The following is an 18,507-nucleotide window of genomic DNA, read 5'->3' on the forward strand; positions in this document are numbered from 1 at the left end:
TGATCCATTTATCTTTTGTGTGGTTCCACAACAAAGCTTAGTGAGAAGGGAGCATTGAGGGAGATATTTATGGGGGCCTCAGATCTGCTCCTTACCTAGTGTCAGAATGTGAAGCAGGAGCTCAGCTCCTATGAATACAATGTGTGATGAGATCTATGAAAGAATCTTTGCCATGTCTATTAAATGAGCAGAACAAAGTGCACTACAACCAATATGATTCATTCTGCCAAAGTCAGATGAGCAAAAGACAAGCTCTGACTGGTGGTTACAAGTTCCTGCAGTTGGCACATTGCTCTTTGCCTTATTAAGCAAATTCATTAAACGTTGGCAGCAAATGAAGGGCTAGTAATGAGAAAAACGAATTATGCTCTTTCCAACACTTAGCCTAGTAAGCCAAGTGTGTTCACCTCGGTTTTAAACTGGCCATACATCTGACCGTATAATCCTACATTTTTCAAAGCAATAACATGAGGAGCTACCTTAAAAATTCATTCATAGCTATTCAGTAAAAAAAACACCTTCAAACAGGGGTTCTACAGGGATACTGGAAGATCTAAAGAAAATTAGACAATTATCCAGGGACAATGTTTAGTCAGTCAATTTTCTAATTGTCATCCCTTAGTCTGGTGCACACTGGCTGAGAAGGTACAGACTCTGGGGATCCCATTCTTACCATTGCTCTGACTTGGAGTATGATGCTATTGACAAGACAAAGAACGCAAAAAAAAAAAAAAAAAAAAAAAGACTTTGTACAAAATCTGTATTATTAATATAAGACCAAAAGGGTAGACAACTGCACAAGATTAAACAGTAGGATGAAAATCATATCTACTCAAGGATTAAGGTGCTTGAAAGTAAACTACAACTTCTGAGTACAGAAGCAAAATTCACTGCACCATCCTCGGACTTCAGAAAGCAAAGTCAAGGGATAGTCTATTGCCTCCGCAACTTATGCAGGATGCTCATAGCAAGGTAGGACAATTAGGAGGTTATGTGGGAGCTCTTAACTTCATGAATGTGAGATTTACATTATACACCAGGGTATTGGGCTCCTGGGAAGATGGCGTGAGTGAAAAATTTTCATTCTTGGCGATAGTTAAAGGTTGTACTAAGATTATATAACAAAAACTCCAGGAATGAGATTATGACATCATTCCACCACGGACAATCACAGAACACCTTGTATTCACTACAAAAAAAAATGCAGGGCTTCTCCTAAGTGCCTGAGGGCAGGAGCAATTGGCAATCTAAGTTTAGTGCTCAGAGGAGAAGTCGCTACTGAAAGAGGACATCACTTACTACATGTAGTATAGGCTACGACAATGAATTACAGCGTCATCTTTGGCAAATGGAGGTGGCATCTGGATAATTAATTTGAACCAAGCTGGAACAAAACTATGGGGGTTATTTACTAAAACTTGAGTGCAAAATCTGGTGCAGCTCTGCATAGAAACCAAACAGCTTCAAGGTTTTATTGCCAAAGCTTAATTGAACAAGCGGACATTAAAAGCTGACTGGCTACCATGCACAGCTGCACCAGATTCTGAGTGCACCAATTTTAGTAAATCTAGCCCTAAGTGTATAAACTATTCTCTTTTGTGGAATTCTTCTTAAAGAGAATCAATCCCTTTGCCCATTCAAGACAAAAGTTACAGGTTTTATTGACAGGCCCACCTCTCAACCCTATGATATCTTTGCAGCACTTTCCCACCATTCTATTCATCTGCTGAAGTTTACAACCTTTTCCTCTCCCCCACATTACAGTTTGCCCTATCTGGCCAATGCACTGCATTCTGGAATTAAGGGGGAAAGGTCACACTAAATACTATTCAGTATTCCTGAGGGTCCTGACTGTCGAATGGAAGTGAATGTAAGGTGACTTAGTTTGTAGGGTGGCCTAAATGGTCAAGTGACAAAATTTCCTTCAGCTGAAGCTCATACTCCAATGAAAAACAAAAACACTTTCAGCCCCCACCCCCAACAGCATAAGAAAAATTCAAAGGATTTGCTTACCTGTCAGTAGAAATTCAGATGACCAGCAGGTGATCCGTAAACCAATACCGAAAAAAAAGAAAGAGAAAAGAAAAAAAAAAAATTACTTACGTCTGAATTTTCTAAAACACTCACAATAGGGCTATTAAAAAAATCAATATCATCGATAGACCTATAGAATTACATATTAGATTATATTATCTGTGCTTCAAAATTCAAAAAGCATGCAAATCAGCAGCTTGACTGTCATCAATACAGGCAAGATGAAGCTGTAAGCCAATCGGGAAAGAAGCACATAGGGTTAACATGAGAGACAGGTTGTCTGCAGGATGTTGTAATTAAAATGATCATGGATCATTTGACCTTGACATGGCCCTTCGGGGAATTCCAAGGTCAACGTGTCACTTTAACAGGAAGAAAAGAAAGACTCACTTGTGCGCCTCCCTGTCCTGGAACATCGTCGTCGATACTGTATACTTTTTATTTTCCTATCAATCTTTTACTACATTTACCTAATGTACACCATGAAACATACATTCAATGAGCCTTGGAAGCACAAGACCTCATGTATGGCGTGTATATTAGAAAAGTGTTGTTGCCGATAGCTGCCAGCCAGCTTTAAACAGACTTCCTCTTCAGATCCAAATCTCCAATATAGGGACTGTTCTCAAGACACCTGTGCCTATGGAATACAATGAAAAGCCACAATGAAGACCTAACCATCTAGTACTTTAGGAGTGTGAAAAAATTAACTTGGCTAACAGTTAGGGCTAACAATCAGTTCATTTTCAAATGTTAAGGGGGTATCCTCCTGCGCTTCGTATGGGTAGGTCCCTAGCTACTAGCTGCAATCACTCAACCTCAACCAATAAGTCATAAATAACATGCATTACATAGTGAAGCGCTCCCAAATTATCTAAAACAATTCCCTCTGTGTGTAACTAAATTACCAACTGAACTTAAAATTATCAATATTGTACGGTGATAAAAAACTTAAATTACATAAACACCTCTCATATATCAATTAATCTTGCCTTTAAAAAATCTGTGATAAAAAATCATAATAAATCCTCAAATATCAGTGATACATCACTTAACATAATAATACTACTATCATAATAAATAACATAATAAATGGTGACAAATCGTGATGAATGTGAAGAACCTATAAATCAAAAAACAGTGATTCTATAACAAATAATATAATACATATTTCCTGTGATAAACCTATAGCAAAAATGAAATTGAATTGCTACTTGATACTGTGATAAACAAATGAACTCAGTGTCCAAAGAAAACTCAAAAAGTCCATGCAAAATTTGTGAAAAACACTCTGTGATCTCCACTTCTAGTGCTCAAAAGGAATCCTCCAAAGGCAGAAATGCCTGCTCACCTCCCCTCCTTGACCCACACAGGGCCACCAGGCAAAAACTCCCCTCAAAGGCAATCCTTTCCTCCAAATAGCTCAGCAGGGGACCTCTGGACTTCCACTCCTCCTCCTCTCACCTCGTCATATAGGACACAAACAAAAAGCTTCCCATAGTATAATATATGATATATGAGAGGTGTTTATGTAATTTAAGTTTTTTATCACCGTACAATATTGATCATTTTAAGTTCAGTTGGTAATTTAGTTACACACAGAGGGAATTGTTTTAGATAATTTGGGAGAGCTTCACTATGTAATGCATGTCATTTTCAAATGTGTCAACTGAACTTGTGTATTTCCTTTTCACTCACGAGGATAGGGTGTGGGTCTTCAGCCTCCCCTGAAGTCTAGGTGGAAGATGTGTGGCCATCAGGTTCCTTCCTCCCTTGCCTTTGGGGTGGTCTCTTGTACTCATTGGTCAACTTTGGCTGATCATGAGGAATGGGGTCCGCTGGATATTTTGGCTAGGTGGACACAAGTATACCTTACCACAATCAGAAGTCTTGCACCCCCCAGGGATCAAGGAGGGGACCATACAAAACACCAGAAGTGCACTTTTTTATTCACTTTGGGTGTTTAGTTTTTGCACACCGTACTGCAAGTCCGTTTAAAAAAAAAAAAAATATTACCATGACACTACACAATGTCCTTATTCTCCAAAAATAATCGCTTCACATCCACTACTCTATGGTGGGAGAGTGTAGGCCCATGTTTGACTTTCACAAGGAAAGTCAAGAGTTGGATGTTATTACAGTTACCAGATCTACAGATCATTCCGACGTGGTTTTCACTGAAGAGGACATCTGCTTATGAATTTTCATCATATGCTCAGTTTCAATTAGGTCAGTTTTATAGATTTACTTCTGATCCTGTCTCTCAGTGCATGTTTATCGTTCTACCAAGAATGACTGAGTTCTACAGACTCGCTGTGGGCCAAATCACCTTATCTGGGCAATTATGCAGCACTGGTATCTCTAATAAACAGGCGGTCACTAGAGGGAGAATAATAAGCAAGGATGTAAAAGTATGAAAGTTACATCAAAATTAATTTCAAGTCAATGTTCCATTAAGGCAAATGCAAATTTAGGCCATTTCTGCTTCCCTCTATTAAAAAGGTAAAAGATAGTTTGGTTTGAATAAGTTTGCACAGGGAACCACTTTCTATGGAACATGTTAAGTGTGACACTGGCCATAAAATCATTCTGGTTAGCTATGCATAATCTGAAATTGGGCCATTTTTTCTTCGTAGAGTTTTAATGTAGTACCTCTGAAGTTTTAGCTCCACACGGCTTCATGCTCCTATAGAACAGAGCTTCATCTTTCCCAGAGCAATTGGACCTATCAGTTTAATAGTAAGCTCCTTGGGTTACAGGGTTGATAAGCCACTTTGTGCTCGGTTTGCTTTTTACTTACCATACAGTTGCAAGAAAAAGTATGTGAACCCCTTGGGATTACGTGGAGTTTTGCATGAATTGGGCATAAAAAGTGCTCTGAACGTCATCTAAGTCACAACAATAGAAGAACACAGTCTGCTGAACATAATACTACACAAACATTAGATGTTGCCATTGTTTAATTGCACATAACATGTAAACATTCACAGTGCAGGGAGGAAAAAGTATGTGAACCTTTGGACTTAATAACTGGTTGACCCTCCTTTGGCAGCAATAACCTCAATCAAACGTTTCCTGTAGTTGCAGATCAGACCTGCACAATGATCTGGAGTAATTTTGGACCACTCCTCTTCACAAAACTGTTTCAGTGTAGCAATATTCTTAGGATGTCTGGTGTGAATCGCTCTCTTAAGGTCATGCCACAGCATTTCAATCGGGTTGAGGTCAGGACTCTGACTGGGCCACTCCAGAAGGCGTATTCTGTGCTGTTGCAGCCATTGTTTTGTTGAATTACTTGTATGCTTTGGGTCATTGTCCTGTTGCATCACCCATCCTCTGCGGAGCTTCAGTTGGCGGACAGATGGTCGTACGTTTTCCTGCAAAATGTCTTGATAAACTCTGGAATTCATTTTCCCATCAATGACAACAATCCGTCCAGGCCCTGAGGCAGCAAAGCAGCCCCAAACCATGATGCTCCCTCCGCCATGTTTTACAGTGGGGATGAGGTTTTGATGTTGGTGTGCTGTGCCTTTTTTTCTCTACACATAGTGTTGTGTGTTCTTCCCAAACATCTCAATCTTGGTTTCATCTGTCCACAGTATATTTTGCCAGTAGTGCTGTGGAACATCCAGGTGGTCTTTTGCAAACTTCAAACGTGCTGCAATATTCTTTTTGGACAGCAATGGCTTCCTCCGTGGTGTCCTCCCATGTACTCCATTCTTGTTTAATGTTTTCCTTATTGTAGATGTGTCAACAAAAATGTTAGCATGTGCCAGAGATTTCTGTAAGTCTTTAGCTGACACTCTGGGATTCTTCTTTACCTCATGCAGCATTCTGCGCTGTGCTCTTGCAGTCATTTTTACAGGACGACCACTCCTAGGGAGAGTAGCAACAGTGCTAAACTTTCTCCATTTGTAGACAGTCTGTCTTACCGTGGACACATGAACATCAAGGCTTTTGGAGATACTTTTGTAACCCTTTCCAGCTTCATGCAAGTCAACAATTCTTGATCGTAGGTCTTCTGAGAGCTCTTTTCTGCGAGGCATGGTTCACATCAGACAGTGCTTCTTGAAACCAGTAAACTCAAAACAGGTGTGTGTTTTTTAAGGACAGGACAACTGTCAGCAACACATCCAATATCATCACACTGATTGGAGTCAAGGTTGGCTCACTCCTGGCTCCAGCTAGCTCTGGGAGAAGTCATTAAGCTAGGGCCTCACATACTTTTTCCTCCCTGCACTGTGAATGTTTACATGTTATGTGCAATTAAACCATGGCAACATCTAATGTTTGTGTAGTATTATGTTCAGCAGACTGTTCTTCTATTGTTGTGACTTAGATGACGTTCAGAGCACATTTTATGCCCAATTCATGCAAAACTCCACGTAATCCCAAGGGGTTCACATACTTTTTCTTGCAACTGTATGTAAAGAAACAAAAGAATACTTCTGCATTATAAAAAGGTAAGGCTTGCAAGACCAGCGAAGTCTGACCAAAAAATCCCTCTGCGACATGAATGTACTACAATAAGTGGTGTGCAGGGCTGATAAGATCGCTTTTAGATAAAAACGCTGAACTATTTAACCAGAACCAGGCTGTACATCCAGAACAGTCAAAACTAGAATTTGTTTGCTTTTTAAAAACAAGTATTTTTCCTATTTCAGGGCTGGACAAATCCCAGGTAGCCAATGTTCTATAAAAGTTACAGTTGGCACTTAACTTTTGAGGTTATCTCTAGATGTTGTTAATGAAGCTTCCACCTATCCTATAAAACAAAAAAAAAAAAAAAATCTGCTGGCTCCTGGACTGGACAAAAAAGGCTCCTGAATTCCATATGTTTGACCCACCACTGCCCTATTTAAATAATTTATTTTTGAATGTACTGTACCTTATAAAAGGCACTACAGCAATGGAGCTTTTAATGATCAACTATATCCTAACTGGAGATTTTCCTTCACATCTCAGTGACAATGTAGGGGGATATCTTCCAAATGGGACAACAGAGCCATAAAAAAAAAAAAAAAATTACAGGGGATCTCTTCCTATGTCTAAGACATGTGAAGCCAAAATCCTGCCCAGAAGAGAATCTCAGGAAACTAACATTAATGTGCCCAATACACATAGACAGCCATGATATGGCAAGAGGACCTGTTTACAGTTAAAATGACTTTGGCTGGCCCAAAGACTGGGCAATCCCTTATCAATGGGGTCTTTTGTTTTACCCAGTTACACGCCTGCACAGTACTACGCCGTATGTTGTGCCCACTGGTTCTAGAAGAAATAAAATGTTGTGTTTTCTACTTTAACAACAGCCTATCTGGTAGTCAGATGATAGCCAAAGCTGCACCTTTGTGCAAAAGGCCAGCCATGGACTGTTTTGAAATGCCTTGACACTGCTGTGAGGATGTAAGGCAGTACCAGCAAGTCGATAAAGTCTCAATGAAGAGAAATGCTGGTTTCTAGCCACTGTTCTCAGTCTGTAGCCATCATTGGACACAACAGATTCTACTAAATGCTCCCATGACAATTTTACCCTCTGGTTATTATAATGGTTAAAGGAAACCTGTACTGACAGAAATATGAAAGCTGCTATGCAAATCCATTGAGGAACAAACATACAAATAAACAAGAGTTTGGCCCCTTTCACATGGGTGATCAAAATCAGGTCTGCATGTCGGTTTTTCAAGCGGACCTGATCAGGTTGGTTCATTCAACCCTATGCTGTGGTGGGTGTAAATGGACTTGCATCCATTTACACCTGCCTACCTCAAATCCAACCCCCCAGAAATACAAGGGGAATCGGTTCCCCTCCGTCTAAGTGGATCTGAGGGTAGTCAGGGGTAAAATGAACAACCTGACTGCCTATATACAGCAGAATGGGCAGTGTCAGTATCCGCTCTGCAGAAACTGAGCTGACACGGACCCGTCATCAACCCACTCTGCTCTGATCAGCGGACAGATTCCCTGCTGAGCAAAGCAGATTCTGCCCCGTGTGAAAGGGCCATGGACTTCATTCGGTGCATGCTTGTTTCAAGGTCTGACACCAGACAGCCAACTAGGATTTTTAGAATGAATGTGACCATTGGCACCCCAAACACTGCTTTCTGTACAATTAAACTATACTAACAGCCATTTTTTTAATAGGGTATGGAGGGGGGATTATAACCCCTGTCAGGTATTTACTGGTATCTGGTGCTTCGGAAGAGATCATTCCCATCACTTCCTGTCATTGTGACAACAGGTTAAATAGACCGCAAGTTTAAAAAAAAAAAAACAGCAACAGTGACAAGCTGCATTAAAAAGCTGATGGTGATTTTGGCCTACCTTACTCTACAAAAAAAAAAAAAAAAACACCACACCTTTGATATATCCCTGTTGCAGATTTTGATTAGGATTAGTTCATATAAACCAGGGGTACTGATTTAAATTTCACGAAGATCTGGTCAGTACCATTTTCTTTTTGCTGAAGTCCGAATCTCATTTTTGTTCTATGACTCCGGTCCTTCATATCTCAGCCCCATTCCCCACTTTACATCAGTGTCCTCAGTTCTCTCTATCAAATCACAAACCCACCTTAGTCACATCACAGCACTCCAACATCACAGCACCCATTGCAATCACAGCCCTCCACCATATCACAGTCCCTCCCTCTCACATCACAACCCCCCCATATCACAGCACCACCCTCTTGCATCACAACCCCCCATATCACATCACAACCCCTCCCCCCATATCACAGCACCACCCGCTTGCATCACAACCCCCCATATCACAGCTCCCCCCCTCTCACATCATGACCCCTCCCCCCAAACACAGTCCCTCCTTACAATCACAACCCCCCAATAAACCTGTGCCCACAGAATCTACAGCTCTTCCCCTTCCACAGCAGGGTGGACTCCTCTTCGGTATGTACTCACCTGCTTGCCGCCTCTCTTCTTCCATTTAATTCACAGTAGAGAAGATAACAGGAGGCACAGCAGCAGCGGCAGGAGAGGAGTCCACTGCGGCTGCTAAGTGGAACAGCTGTGGTCCAAACAGGACTGTCATGCAGTCCATGTCTAGACTGTGGTCCACCATTTAGTGACGCCCACTATAAACAGTAAGTGAGGAAAAAGTGGAGTCCCGGACAGCAGTGAAAACCTGACAAGGGTTCTAATCCTTTGCAAATCTATCCAAAAAAAACTTTACAAAATTGAAAATCTAAAATGAATCAGAGAAAGAACTATGCATGGTAAATTTATGACAAGTAGTAATTCCTTGTTCGAGGAATAAAACTGGTCGCGGTCTTAAGCCTCACTTGGTAATAAAGAGGTTATAAATTTATATAGGGGACTATTATCAAACGGAAACTGATAAACAGACTGCTCAAAAATGTTCCTTGACAAGCGCAGCCATAATTTACTGTGAGGACGTCAGTTGGCAAAGTTCAGCAGTTTAGAGTAAACTTTAAACCACAAGACGGCCTTAAATACAAACACGTTTTTTCCAAATCAGCATTGACACAGGAGATTCATCGGTAGTGTTATACAGAGTGCTGCTTCAACACATCTTTATGCTGGCCTGCGGTTCACTCCATTAATTGCTCCCAGGACAGTATCGCGCCTCCCAACTAAGTGGGTCATGACCAAGAAATGAACCCATCTTGTTTTAATTCTGACCGCTTACAGGAGAACACTCTGCTTCGTATAATAGGAGATTGAGCAGAGATGTATCACAGCTTGCTCATCACCACTAGATCCATTTATATTTTAGCTTGGTGCACCTCGGCCTTACATAATTGATGCTGTACCAGTGTTCTTCCCCTCCGCCTCCCAGTACATACATTAGTTATAGACCGTACATAGAAGGGCAAAGCAAGCACTGAAGTAGAGCCAGGTCTGAATTCATAGCTAGAGGATTCTGGGAAGACCTAAAGCATGGAAACCTATAAATTAGTAAATAATATTGATTGGTAAAGAGGATTTCTCATTTGTCAGACTTATTGGACTTTTAGATGTCATATTCCATTTCAAAGTATAGCCTCAATTTGACCAATGATGCTATATAGCGTGTTGATTTCGTTTCATTTGTAAAGCTTTCCGAAGAAGTAATACAGAGTTTACCAATCCTGTTCTCAATTACGACCAATAGTTGTTTATTTGCAAATATTCAGTGTTTGCTAAATCATGTTCCTGAAACATTTATTCAACCTGCACATATTGCGAGGTTAAGTATTACATACGTACAATACTATGGACACTCTGAAGCACTAAAATAAACAAGACAAAGCTTCATGAAGCCAATTGAGCAAAGAAAGGACTTTGAGGTGCGTACACGGTATTTTATGAGCTGATCAAAGAATTTTGTGGTGCCATGACCAATACAGTAGGGTAGCCTTTCTCAACCTAGGTGCCCAGGCACCCTGGAGTGTTGGTTTCCTCAAGGGTGCCTTGGCAAAATGTCTAAAAATTGCCCAAAACATGTATACTAGCCAGCAGGTGGAACAAGTCTGCCTTTTAATTACACAAAGCCACAGGTTTTCATTGTACACCATTACTACATTCTAGCCACTGGCATCCTGACAACCAATGATATCTTCTGTTAAGGAGGATGTCAGCTGCCTGCACAGCATCCCACTTTGCCCCTTCCAATCAGTGCTGGGGACACATTAGCTCAGTGATGGAAAAAAACTGAGGGAGAAGAGAAACACTGGAATACTAGTCAGTACCAGTGTGCAAAAGTGTATTTGCTTTGGAAGAATAAACCACCCCTAACGTTGGGAGTCCTTTGTGCATGGATTTTCCTGCGTTATATAAAACTATTAGAATAGTTTCACATTTTAGAATGGGGTGCCTCAAGACTATCCATAATTTTAAAGGGTGCCTCGAGGGTGTCCAAAATTTGAAAGGGTGCCTTGACTAAAAAAAGTTTTAGAAACGCTGCAGTAGGGGGTACAATATTTTGAAAACTCTTAAGAAATAGGTAATCTTAAAAGTGTTCCTAAACCCAGAACCCTGCATTCACTATATCTGGTCTCCCACAGTACACAGAACATAGAAATGCAATTATTGTAGTAAATATAAACCACTAAATACCTTTTCTCATCAGCAGTTAGAGCAGTCTTGTGATTTCTATCAGTGTCCAGCAAAGCACGTTAACGCTTGTAGGAGGAGTTTTCATTTTGCTCTAGGAGTAGGATGCAAAACCCCTGCCCCTGTCTGGACACTGCCGATTAGCCCTGTGCTGATCACATGCACTCTGCCGAGAAAAAAAAACAAAAAAAACCCACACCTCTCTAGCAATACACACCAAACTGAGCATGTGCAGTGCGTCTCCACCACCAAACTGAGCATGTGCAGTGTGTCTCCACCACCATCTCTGCATAATGCTGGTCTTCACCTTCTAGGATCCATTTAAATTTGCGTGTGTTAACATGTATATTTAGGCAGCATAAATTACTGTGAAAGGCAATGCTTATGTATTGCCCAAGAGTCCAAGTACACCGGCAGCTACCATGTGTGTGGGGGAGGTGACATGCTAAATAAATAGCACCACAACAGAAAAACGTAGAGTGCTACTGGAACATGCATGTTTTACCATAATTACAGTAACGCACATGTATGAAGCCAGCTATGCAATGTGCAAAATTTCCAATCGCTTGAGTGTCTGCCACATGCAGTGGAAATTGAAAACAAGAAAAGGTGTTTTTTTTTGTTTGTTTTTTTTAATATTGAACGTATATAGTATTAAAGATTTCAGAAGTTAACAAAAATAAAGTTACATCCGCATTGTTGTATAAAGGAGTACATAGCATATGCTTCCATAGTTATTTTTAAGAGTAAGTACAAAGAAAAAATGAAAATAGTAACATTGGTCTTACATTACTAATTTTTCTTTGTATTTTTCAATCAGCCCACTGGCTGATCAAACGGATTCCTCTATCTGCACAAAGCAGTATGGATTTCTTAAAGAGAGCTCACAGCAGAAGCGGTTTGTCTTTAAGCAGCCCATACAATGATCATCTTTTTTCATTCAACCAGCGGGTTGAACGGTAACAAAAATGACCAATTTCCCCATCCAGACACTCAATATGGATAGGAGAATCCTCCTGCTGAGTTATTGTATTCTGACAGCAGGGAGCCTTCCCTGCCATCAGAATACAATGTTGCCAGCTAAAGCTAGCGGCACTAAATCATTCTGCAAAAATCTGACAGGCTGGTTGTACAAAAGTCGGTTGGTAGATCAACTTGTGTACAACAAGCCTGCCCATACATGGATCAAAATTCATCCAGCTCTTGCCAAACATCGATCCATGTATGGCCAGCTTTAGATTCTAAATGAACCTTCTGACAGAGACCTCCTCCCAGGAGGATGAGTGGCAATCACTGCCTTTACTCATCCAAATTGTAGAAGTTCACTTCAGCTTGAGCCATTGAGCTCTATAAACTGAGGTTGAGGTTTTTGCAGTGGGCAAAGCAAAATATAAATAGGACCTCAGGGGTTGCCAGTATAACATATGGAAGATGGGTCATTTAAGTAGCACTGGTTGGATCCAGTTTGTTTTAAGATGAAGTAAAAAGAAAGATTAAGATGGTAAAGTAGGCCATAGATTACAGATTTTTCTTCCATCAGCCAGTGGCCTAATAAGAAAAAAAAAATACAAAATGGATTCCTCTATCCACACAAGTGTGGTGTATAGAGGAATCCTTCCTGGTGGGTCATTGTATTCTGACAGCAGAGACTCCCTGCTGTCAGAATACACTGACTGAGCAAGAAATATTTTCAAACATTCCTGTTTGACTGAAGTCAATCATTAAATCCACTTCTATAAAGCAGAAGCGGCCACACATGTATCGAAATTTCAATTAATCTATGGCCAGCTTTTAGATCTGTGTGTTTAGGATATAGAAACAGATACAGCCCCCCCCAGTGTCTGACCAATGTGGTTGTCTGAGGTTGGAGGTACATGTAATAGACTAGGGTTTAAATCATTACACTGAAGACAGGATAGCCCCATAAACAGTAGGTTGAGCTGCATTGGGGTCATGCTACCTGATCCATTGAGTTAAAAATGGTGCTTGATGGAGGTTCGTCCTCTAAGACTAGTTAAAATAAAACCCATATCTACACTACAAGATTTTGATACAAAAATCCCGGCATCTTTCTTTGTCATAGAAAGTCTCATTAATATATGACCCGAGCATATTTTAACAAGCTTGACAGTAATCTATGCTCATCCATCTTTTTAGGACACATGTAGCTGCAGATTACCCGCTGCGGATGAAGAAAATTGAATTAGAGCTCTCTCCAGGGTACATGGAAATGATGCCCCACGGGTCCTAACCTTACCACCAGTTATGATATATCCATTAATGTGATTGGATTTACTACTATTGTTCATTGGCCCTGATCTACATTAATAAACTACATGTGCTGAATGTGTTGAATCAAGCCAGATGGCCCTGTTAAATGAATAATCTCTTTCCATACAAACTGAAAGAGCTCAGCACTGGAACCTCATCTGAAGGAAGCCAAAATGGATTACTGCATTGTTTACATGGCGGAAATTTGCAAGGCAAACAAATTAACTTCACCTGAGAAATAGATGGCAGATTAGGAAAGATTCTGGTTGCCGCCATTCAGAAATATCTAATGAGTTTATCCAGGCTAAGCAAAAATCATGCCCGCTGCTGGAAATACTACAATGTGAGGTTTTGCACCTACATACATGTACTTCTGGTCAGCAGCAGATTTCAGAACACTGACTGCTACACCAGGTATCACCTATTGACAGTAGAGAAGGCCAAATCTATAACCACTGCCCAAAACACAGAAAAATCGTTTTTGTTGTTTTTTTGTTTTTTTTTATATATACAAAATTCTCACAAGACACAGGATTTACAAAAGCACTATGGTTTCTTAACCACTTCCCGTCCAGCCCATGTATATAAACGGCCGGACAGGAGCAGTGCAGGGGCGGGTGGCTGTTTATAAACGTCCTCCCCTCTCCTTGCTTGTGCACGCTCCCTAGGAGCGCGCAGCACCGCTGTGAGGTCCCGATCATGTGATCACGGATTGGCCAATCAGTGATCACATGAAGAGTAGTAAGCAAGATGTCACTTCTGACATCATTGCTTACTATGTGTGAAATCTGTGAATGATCACAGAGGTCACATGGTACAAGGCTATTCACAACAACCTTGTACCATGTGACAAGCTGTGACCAATCACAGCTCACACAGTATTTCTCAATAGCTGTAAGAATGCAGCCAGAGAGGAGGAGAAATTGCTTTTACAGCCATTATGGGCGTAAAAGCAATCAGTGTTAAAAAAAAAAAAAAATCATCACCCCCCCACTATGGTGACACTGTACTGCTAGGGTGACAGTATGTTAAGGAAAAAAAAAAGTAATAAAAAATTTGAAAAATTATAATTTTTGGTTAAACTAAGTTGGATTTTTTTTTTACTAAAAAGATAACTAAATAAACTTTGGCCAAGATTTATAAAGAAAGATTATTTGTTTGCAAAATTTTAGAAGAAAAACACTTTTTCAAAATTTTTGGACTTTCATCTATATAGCAAAAAAAACCACAAAAAATCCTAGTGGTAAACGAATACCACCAATATAAAGTTTTATCGGTCTCAAAAAAATGCTAAAAAAAATTTATATGGGTACAGTATTGCATGACCGCGCAATTGTCAAAGTGTGATAGCACTGAAAGCTGAAAATTGGCCTGGACATGAAGGGGGTAAAAGTGTCCGGACTGGAAGTGGTTAAAGAGCTCACAGCAGAAGCAGCTTGTCTTTAGACTCTGTAACTGAAGCTTCTGACAGAGACCTCCTTCTAGGGGATGAAGGGTAATGGGGATAAATCACTGCTCTCATTCACTTGTAGGAGTTAATTTCCGTTTAAGCCATTACGCTCTATATAAACTTTTTTTCAGCAAAATAGACAAAGAAAGCCTGCAAAACATTTTGAAAAATAGGAAATATGAAATATCCAATATCCAAAACAGACTATTTGATAATTTTCCCACCCAAAAAAATGTTTAGAAAGAAAATAGACGCAACGCACTTTACAAACCTATTAGAAGGGCAAGGGTTTGTGCGTGATTGAGGTGGAACCTCTTTTACTGTCAAGCCTTTAATATAATGGCATCTCTAAGCCCATCAGGTTTCGAAAGCATTTACAAAGCATTACCTGTAGCGTAATCTAGACTCATATTGCACTTGAGTTGATGATCGCTATAAAAAATCCTAACCAGTATGAATAAAGCACTCTAGGGCACAATATCTGTTAGTTAAAATGTCACAAAAGGCAGTTAATCAGAATGGGTTTTATACAAAGCCTCGGAAAGAAGTACTACTGAGAACATACTACCAGAAGATGTTTATTTAGGTTATTTAAGTCTGATCCTAGAGAAAATCGCTAAAAAAAATGACATCCGAATAATTTTAAAGTGGAACTCCAATTCTAAACCAGTTCTCGTTTTGGATAGCATGGAGAAAGGTTAAAGTGGAACTCCAGGTGAAAAGAAACATTTACATAAATACACTACAGGCTTTAAATAGCCAAACAATTATTTTGTTTTCTCTGTCTCCTTACTAGTTATCTGTGGATCCTGCAACTGCCACTCTCCAGCCTTTATTTCCTATACAGAGTCGATATCACTGCTGAATTTGTAGCAGCATTGTTGACCCTTTAATCTACAATTTATAACTTCTGTCAACAATGTGGTCTATAGCGATTATAGGTGTGCAAACAGCAGACCATTCATGCCCACCAGCCACTGTACAAGGACATTCATGGCAGGATCACGGGTATTACTGCAATGAAAGCTTCAGCTTTAAAAGCTGAACTCCTAGTTAAGCAAATATTGTCTAAATACAGTGCCTTGAAAGTATTTCTACCCCTTGAAATGTTCCACATTTTGTCATGTTATAACTAAAAAAAAAACGTAAAATGTATTTTTATTGGGATTTTATGTCATAGACCAACACAAAGTGGCACATAGTTGTGAAGTGGAAGGAAAATGATAAATGGTTTTCAAATTTTTTTTACAAATAAATATCTGAAAAGTGTGGTGTGCATTTGTGTTCAGCCCCCTTTACTCTGATACCCCTAACTAAAATCTAGTGGAACCAATTGCCTTCAGAAGTCACCTAATTACTAGAGTCCACCTGTGTGTAATTTAATCTCAGTATAAATACAGCTGTTCTGTGAAGCCCTCAGAGGTTTGTTTGATAACATCAGTGAACAATCAGCATCATGAAGGCCAAGGAACACACCAGACAGGACTGGGATAACGTTGTGAAGTTTAAAGCAGGGTTAGGTTATAAAAACAAAATCCCAAGCTTTGAACATCTCACTGAGCACTGTTCAATCCATCATCCGAAAATGGAAAGAGTATGGCACAACTGCAAACCTACCAAGACAGCCATCCACCTAAACTAACAGGCCGGGCAAGGAGAGCATTAATCAGAGAAGTAGCAAAGATGCCCATGGAGGGGCTGCAGAGATCCACAGCTCAGGTGGGAGAATCTGTCCACAGGACAACTATTAGTCCTGCACTCCACAAATCTGGCCTTTATGGAAGTGTGGCAAGAAGAAAGCCATTGTTGAAAGAAAGCCATAAGAAGTCCTGTTTGCAGTTTGCAAGAAGTCATGTGGGGGGCACAGAAAATATATGGAAGAAGGAGCTCTGGTCAGATGAGACCAGAATTGAACTTTGTGGCCTAATAGCAAAACGCTATATTTGGCAGAAAACCAACACTGCACATCACCCTGAACACACCATACCCACCGTGAAACATGGTGGTGGCAGCATAATGCTGTGGGGATACTTTTCTTTAGCAGGGTCAGGGAAGCTGGTCAGAGTTGCTGGGAAGATGGAGCCAAATACAGGGCAATCTTAGAAGGAAACCTGTAAGAGTCTGCAAAAAATTTGAGACTGTGGTGGAGGTTCTCCTTCCAGCAGGACAACGACCCTGAACATACAGCCAGAGCTACAATGGAATGGTTTAGATCAAAGAACATTTGTGTGTTAGAATGGCCCAGTCAAAGTCCAGACCTAAATCCAATTGAGAATCTGTGGCAAGACTTGAAAATTGCTGTTTGGAGATGCTCTCCATCCAGTCTGACAAAGCTTGAGCTATTTTGCAAAGAAGAAAATGTCACTCTCTAGATGTGCAAAGCTGGTAGAAACATATCCAAAACGACTTGCAGCTGTAATTGCAGCGAAAGGTGATTCTACAAAGTATTGACTTAGGGGGGCTAAATACAAATGCGCACCACACTTTTCACATATTTATTTGTAAAAAAATGTTGAAAACCATTTCTCATTTTCCTTCCACTTCACAATTATGTGCCACTTTGTGTTGGTCTATCACATAACATCCCAATAAAATACATTTATGTTTTTGGTTGTAATATGACAAAATGTGGAACATTTCAAGGGGTATGAATACTTTTTCACGGCACCTTATGTATATTCTTACTCGATTCTTGAAGAGTTTTGTGCACTTTTCATATGCGTGTGCAGTAACCCAGCATGAAACTTTCCTCCGAGTTAACAGCTTCCTGTAATAAAGATTTGTCGTTGATACTCTTTATTTGTGCAGGATGACTGGTCTACTATCCACCCTTCTGTAGTTTTCTGCAGCAGGTTAAAGTAGATGGGTATGTTGGTTCCCTCCCACAGCTTTGCTGTCTGCACCAGTTATGGACAGCACCAATGATGTCACTGCTACTTTCGCCAGGTAATATCTGTATTTGCAAAGGCATTTTGTGCATACAAAAGTGGATTTATATCGGTTTGTGGCTATTGATAGATACACTTAAACCAGAAAGGTTTTTTTTGGGGTAGCACAGTAGTTAAGTGGTTAGCACTTCTGCCTAGCAGCACTGGGGTTGTTGGTTTGAATCCCAACCATGGTACTACCTGCCTGGAGTTTGCAAGTTTTCCCTGTACCTGTGTCGGTTTCCTGTGCAAGATGAAAAGAAAAAAAAAAAAACAAACAACATTAATACACACCTAGGTTGATGCAGCATTGATCCAATGCTGCATCTGCCCCCGCCATGTGTACAGTGAGAACTGAGTGATTAAACGTTTATATGTGATTTTTGTGACAAGTGTAGATCTACTTGAAGAGTAAAAAAATTGGCTCCATGGCTAGCACTTCTGCCTTGCAGCACTGGGTTCTTGGTTCATTTCCCAACCTGGAAATACCTGCATGGACTTGTCATGTGGTTGTGTGGCCTTCCTACTTGTACTTCGCTTTCCTGCCAAACTCCAAAGACACATGCAGATAAGTTAACTGGCTCCTATCGAAATTGGCCTTAGTATTTGTGCATATGAGATCGAGATCTCTCATGAGTTTGAGGGCTGAAACTGATGTGAATGAATCTCAAGTAGAAGTGGTAGCAAATAAATGCTGACTATGAAGAATGCCTATATATAAGAGCTACATACATTGACAATGCTATACACCATA

General features: G+C 40.3%; 1 protein-coding gene across 1 annotated transcript in view; it reads right to left on the minus strand.

The window, feature by feature from the left end:
* The window catches only part of HS6ST1 (heparan sulfate 6-O-sulfotransferase 1), a 168,827-nt gene that overhangs the window by 80,068 nt on the left and 70,252 nt on the right, over positions 1 to 18,507 (minus strand). The window lies entirely within an intron of this gene.

Source organism: Staurois parvus, unplaced genomic scaffold (assembly GCF_062004578.1).
Source record: "Staurois parvus isolate SC_StPar_1 unplaced genomic scaffold, SC_StPar_1.0 ptg000116l, whole genome shotgun sequence".
Classification (NCBI taxonomy): Eukaryota; Metazoa; Chordata; class Amphibia; order Anura; family Ranidae; genus Staurois; species Staurois parvus.